The sequence below is a fragment of the Phaethon lepturus genome, unplaced genomic scaffold, assembly GCF_000687285.1.
Source record: "Phaethon lepturus isolate BGI_N335 unplaced genomic scaffold, ASM68728v1 scaffold22, whole genome shotgun sequence".
Classification (NCBI taxonomy): Eukaryota; Metazoa; Chordata; class Aves; order Phaethontiformes; family Phaethontidae; genus Phaethon; species Phaethon lepturus.
The window spans coordinates 333,878-340,045 of NW_010521020.1; the positions used below are offsets into that span (position 1 = coordinate 333,878).

Consider the following 6,168-nt stretch of genomic DNA (forward strand, 5'->3'; position numbering starts at 1 on the left):
GTTTAATAATATCATTTAAGCATCACTGGAACACAGCTGGCTTAGTATTGCTTTTGACAGCTCGTTGACGGAAAAATCTGATGCCAGAGGCCTGTTTGTCTTCAGCTGTGGCCGTACCGTTCTGCAGATACAAAGCTGGCTGAGAACAAAGCCAAAGCCAATACACGCGGGTAATTGTACGACGCATACGTTCGCGTTCATCAGCCGTTAACTCGCTGCGACGCTATCAGAGCTGACTGCTGACCACACGCAAAGCCTGAGTGAACCAGCTTCGTGTAGGAAACATCAGTGGAGGCTTCAGGGAAGAGGAATATACCCCCAGGCTGCCACATAATTGCTTCGCAGCCGTACAGGCTGTACAATAACCCATAGCTAAATCAGCCTCCATACTCTTGGTCTCTTCTGTTTAGGCAGGATTTAGCCACCGGAGCAGCATTTTGGTACACGCCCCCATCAACCAGGACGGGGCTGCACGGTCTTCAGCGGGGCTTTACTGATGTTTTGTTTGTGACGGCCAATAGCTTATTTGTGGGTTGCCACGTGTTATTACATGCTAACATCAATGAAATGGTAAAGCAATAAAATCAAAAGCGACTTACTGACTGAAGTGGTGAATAATACACACAATATTTAAGCACGATGGTATTTCCGTATACAAATGTGGACAGGTGGACGAAATGGGTGACAGTGTCCGAGAACTGTAATCTTGTCAGCACCTCTTTCAGTTCACAAATATAAGCGCAATGCTTTTACCACATTATCGTTTTCAAAGACTGAAAACAGAATCAGTAATTCACAAAGCTTTTGCACACAGGACCTGTTGCTCAAGGGGGTTAGTTTGGGCCACATAAGGCTTTAAATTATAGTTAATTGAAACAACATTATCCAAAACTGTGACATAAAGAAATATTTCCCTATCCCATTCTGCAGTAATGTACAATACAGAAAAAAGTAAATCAAAGGAGTATATGTAAAAGAATGTGCAACACTGAGAAGTATTTCACATAGATACTCACAACAAAACAAAACTTTGGGAAACAATCCATGCCACACAACTTTGCAAAGATTTTTTTCCCCCCTCTTTACTAATGGCAGTTTTATTTTCTGTTTAGCTGCTCAGCTGACCATGAAAAATATTTTTCTAACTAGTCTTCAGTCAAACCTTTATTTGAATTTTGACTGTACGGTGTATTCAGGAAAAAAGCCCATTCATTCCTATTAGACTATCCCTACAAGACGTAGAAAACATGCTCAGTAGAGTTTGCCACAGGTAATCTCTGAATTTTCTGACCCTGATGAGAACAGGAGCAAGGAGAGGACTGTTTAAAACTTACAATTTAAATAGTTGAATTACACCTAGATCTTGAGGTTCTAGTATGCTGATATTCCCCATCTGATTTGCTTATAAAAAATATTTACATACTACATACAGTATTTACTTGTGCTTCTGTATTAATTTACTGCCTAGATCTTGAGGTTCTAGTATGCTGACATTCCCCATCTGATTTGCTTATAAAAATATTTACATACTACATGCAGTATTTACTTGTGCTTCTGTATTAATTTACTAACAATAATTATGAGCATGCTGTAATTTTTGGGCATCCCAGAAGGCCTTCTACTGCTTAGCAGGAGTAAACAAAAGGAGCAGGATTTACACCGAGGCGAAGGGAGAGAGTGTTTAAACTCTCTGTGTGCAAAACGTTATTACCAGGGTGTCCACTGGTGCAAAGTAGAATTTGTGAGGCTTTTTGACTATTAAATGACAAAACAGCTAATGCCATGGTTTTAAAGAAGAGAAAATAAATCATCTATACAGTATTTTTCCAGAGATCTTTGTGACAGAAAATGAAATAAGGAGTTCTATGGCTGTAATTAAAGTACACAGCTATTTAAAGTGCTAAAATCACATGTATCTTTGCTCATAAAAAAGAAGAGGAACCTGGTCTGCCTTTCTCTCTATATATGATTAAACCTTGATGTGTCACATACAGATTAACTATTTTAACTAAAAAATTCCTTATTTCTGCTCCCATTTTATTGCGTAGCAATTATAATTTCTATGGACTCTTCTAGCTGCTTTTTTTTTTTTTTTTTTTTTTAATTTGGTTGGGTTATAAATGCTGAAAAAAAGGAAATACCAATCCCTTACAGTTCTGACAGCAAAACTGCCATGGACACATTGCTAAATAAGTCAGATCACATACCTTCTTCCAAATGATTTAGACAAATTTAATTTTTTGTTACAGAAATTATGCAACTAGACCTATTCCACCCTAAGGGGAAAGAATATTCTTTCTTTTTCACCTTCTTCCTTTCACTCAAGATAATAGTTTATTCCTGATAGTCATGAATGTGTGGTCACTGCTTTCCCTGATCATCTGAGGTCTTAATATGACAAGATGACACTGGTTTACACTAACGTTAGTTTGTAAGAACGTAAAGTGAAGTGTGCAAACTAAGAAGAGCTAATCATAAATGATCCATGTTAATAAAAGCACCATGAAATGTTTTATTTCCTCTGAGGGTTTTTTATCAAGCTTTTTTAAGTCTACGAAGCTGCAGTATTTGGGCCCCTGCTATTTGAAAAATATCTTAACATTTCCTGAGTCTGAAGGGTAATCTTCTGAATCTCTTGCCACCGTGCAGCAGCGAAGGTCCTCAGCCCTCAGTCTCCTTTTCAGGGCACGGAGAGTTTCCTCCAGCCCCGCTTGTCTTTCCCATCTTCTCTGCAGCTCAAAGGCATCATTGCCCAGCTCTTCAACGGCTTGTATACTCTGATTTATGTAGAATACCTTATTGCATTTGATGCATATATGTAAGTCCTTAACAAAATCCCCAAATCAATCCATTTTTACATTAGATGGTAAAACAAAGCCTGAACATACCTGTACCAGCTCTGCTTGCTGTTCCCAGTCTTAATGTCCCCTCTCCATTGAGTATTCTACTTCAAAATTTTTAAAAATAGGTAAATTCGACCCTCATTCATACGGCTCAGCCCCCGAGGAGTGGGATTTATCTTTGATTCATGTCACTGGCCACCTTGAGAGGGAATTTAAGGTTATCAGCTGCAGGAATCAAAAAGAAATTCCACAGCTGGCTAATCCTAGTTGGTTTTACCTGCTCTCTCTTCACGTGTTCCCACAATCAGCTTCTCTGGATCACCTAGCAGTACAGCTTCAGGTTTTCTTTTGGGCAATTAACCTCCTCCTTTGGATCAAAGTCTTGAGAAATGGGCTTTCGGGAGGAACACCACTTGTTCAATGGGCAACTGTTTGAAAGGATTTTGTTTGCCCTTTGCCAAATGCATGACTTTTTCCTGGCATGCTCTGTGGACTTTAGCTCAAACTAGAATTGAAATGCAACAAAGAAAAAGAACAAGCTTCGTGTTCTGAACTCCCACCCTGTGGATTGTGAGACAGATATGAGCTATTTTCATGTATGTCATATGTTCTTAGTAAGTGCAACGAGAGTTTTCTTCATCTCACTTCTCACTTCTATCATCTCATGTGTCCACTGAGGAAAAGGAGGAGTACAAGGGAACAATTAATATATTAAATAGAGCAAATTTGCAAGTCTAGACACTGATCTCATCACAAATATATGTCTTGTCATTACCTTCAGTGGACCCAAGATCAGGACTCTCATGGAAAACTTATTTTGTAAAAATTCTTTTTGATTGAAGCATTTTAGTAAATGGGAATTGGAACCCTTTTTGCTTTACCAGAGGGAGGTGCTAGTCCCTCACCATAGATTGAGGATCCCCAAACACTGTAGTGAATGCATATAAAACACATGAATTCACCCAGAATTTAAATGAGAATAGCTGAGGGAAAACTGAGAAATGAGGTAGGCTGAATGAATACATTAGTCATGTAAAGGACTTTCCATGCATTAATAATCAGTAATAAGCAAATATTCATAATTCAGATTGTTTTCCGGGGACTGGACAAGAAGTATGTTTTAGGGGTCAATAAAATATGCTCAATACTTGTTGGCTCCTAGACTTTTTGGTAGGACACAGTTCAGTCCCATCCCTGTGAAGGATGGTAATTGATTCTCTGCCATAAATAAAGCTGCTCTGTGTGGTAGATTTTCCCATGCCGCACTTGTTTTTGGCATTTTGCAGTCAAGTTACTGCCGTTAGTTAAAGGAAACATGAGAGAATGATTGGGCACTGAAATGAAAAGCTGTCTTTCAACAACTTCATGCAAAGGAAACTAGGCAGATGTTGTGAGATTTCTAACACTATGGGTGGGGGGAATTATCTGGTAATTGCTGAGGTCTTACAGCTGCCCCTTGGAGCCTCAAATTCAAGGGGGTTCTCCTGCTCCCATGTGAAATGCAAAGACCCAGCAGGTTTCATTAACTAAAGGGCTGGGTCTGCTCATAGCTGTGTACTGCATCTGAATTGCTCTACCAGTCTCCCGGGCAGGACCATTCTTCTACAGCCTTCTGAGCACTCGAGGCCACCATCTGCTTCTGCCTTTCTTCTGCCGCTCCACTGCTCAGAGTCAGACTCCAAAATCTTGAAGATTTTAACACATTTTAAACTTTTCTGTTATTTGGGAAAAGAATTCTATCTTGTGACTGCTGTTGGAATTAGAGAAATAAGGAGTTAAAAAAATAAAGGCAATTAATTGGTAAACAGAAGAAGTCCTCAATCCACTGATCAAATACAACACACAAAACATATTGTCCTGTGAAATAGCATTTCAGCTTGAACCAATTTGAGAACAAATGTGTCAGGGCAGTTCAACAAACTTCAATGAAACATTTCAATTACCAGAATGTCAACACTGTTTGTTTAGCTTGTACTGAAACCTTCCATTATCTTTAAAAAAAAAAAAAAAAAAAAAAGAAAAAAATCTGCTTGGGGAGGAATCAAGACAAAGCAGATTGAAAATTCCAAAATTTGCACTACTCTACTAACAAAGGAGGAGATTGATGTCACTTAACTTTTATTTAGCTGAAGTCAATATGCAGTCTAAGGTAGTTATTTACTTTTTCTTGGCAGGCAACTCTATCTCAAATGAGATGCCTAACTTTTAGATGTGCAAAGCTGGGGGAATGAAAACTATCCACAGTGTCTGAAAAAAACCTTACCTATACTGCAGTCAGATGACTACCAGATGAATAGCAGAGGCAGAGAGAAGCTTTCCTCGTCGTGCTGCTTAGTGCCACAAACCACCCTGCTTTATGCACCTGCTGTTTGCAAATAAAGGTACTATAGACATTGGTATGCTGGTAGCAAGTTTCATATTTTCTTATGCTATTCCAGCACTTACCATTCTATTCCCAGCTTTCTACAGCAATGCGGCTAGGTGAATAGTAATGGGATGTTAATATTACTATTATTTTATTTTTTAAGTCTGTGTTTTGAAGCCTGGATTAAGTGTATTTCCATTTTCATCCTTCTTGCTTTTCTACCACAAAAAGCTTTGCATAGCTTTGATAATATGCCTTAACCCTTCTATCTTATCAACGTCTGTGTGCTTGTAAAGAAGTTCATTTCCTATTTTAGTTTTTAAATAGAGCACTTGAAGTGTGGGCATCAGCAATCAGAGCAACTCCAGATATCTTAGACACCATCGCTGTAAGTCAACATGAATACAAATTAAGCTTATCTCTCGATGAAATTCTAATTTTGCTTAGGGAACCAATGGCATTGATTCCACATCTGCTAAATTTGATTAATCAGTTCAGTTCCATTCCTTGGTAACAAATAGATTGACAGAAATCAAAGGCATGGATTTACCTGCCTGCCTTCAGCGCTTTGTCTCAACTTACATACTAAGATATGAAAACTCCTACAGAACCTGAGATTGCTGTATAGAATTGCTTTGGTTTCTCATCTCTCAGGCCACTCTACTATTACATATTCGGTGCTAACCAGACAAAGCCTACCATTACACCCGTCCCAAGGGAACGCTGAGAGCTGCAAGGAACGTCCTATGTTCTAGCTAAAAATACCTTATACTCGGGTTACCAGTGGTCTGAGTTTCTGTATGAAAGGTAGCAGAAAAGAGGGTATTGCAACGTGCCTTTGGTTGTAGGCATAAGTGTGCAAGCATTTGCCCATGCTTCCTTCTGAATAATGTCATTGGATCTAGAAGGAACATAAAACATGGCGGTACGCATTGAAGAGTGAGTACACATGAGCAGGAA

At 38.9% G+C, this 6,168-nt stretch overlaps 1 protein-coding gene across 1 annotated transcript in view; it reads left to right on the forward strand.

The window, feature by feature from the left end:
- The window catches only part of CNTN6 (contactin 6), a 92,346-nt gene that overhangs the window by 52,132 nt on the left and 34,046 nt on the right, over positions 1–6,168 (forward strand). The gene's annotated exons all lie outside the window — the stretch shown is intronic.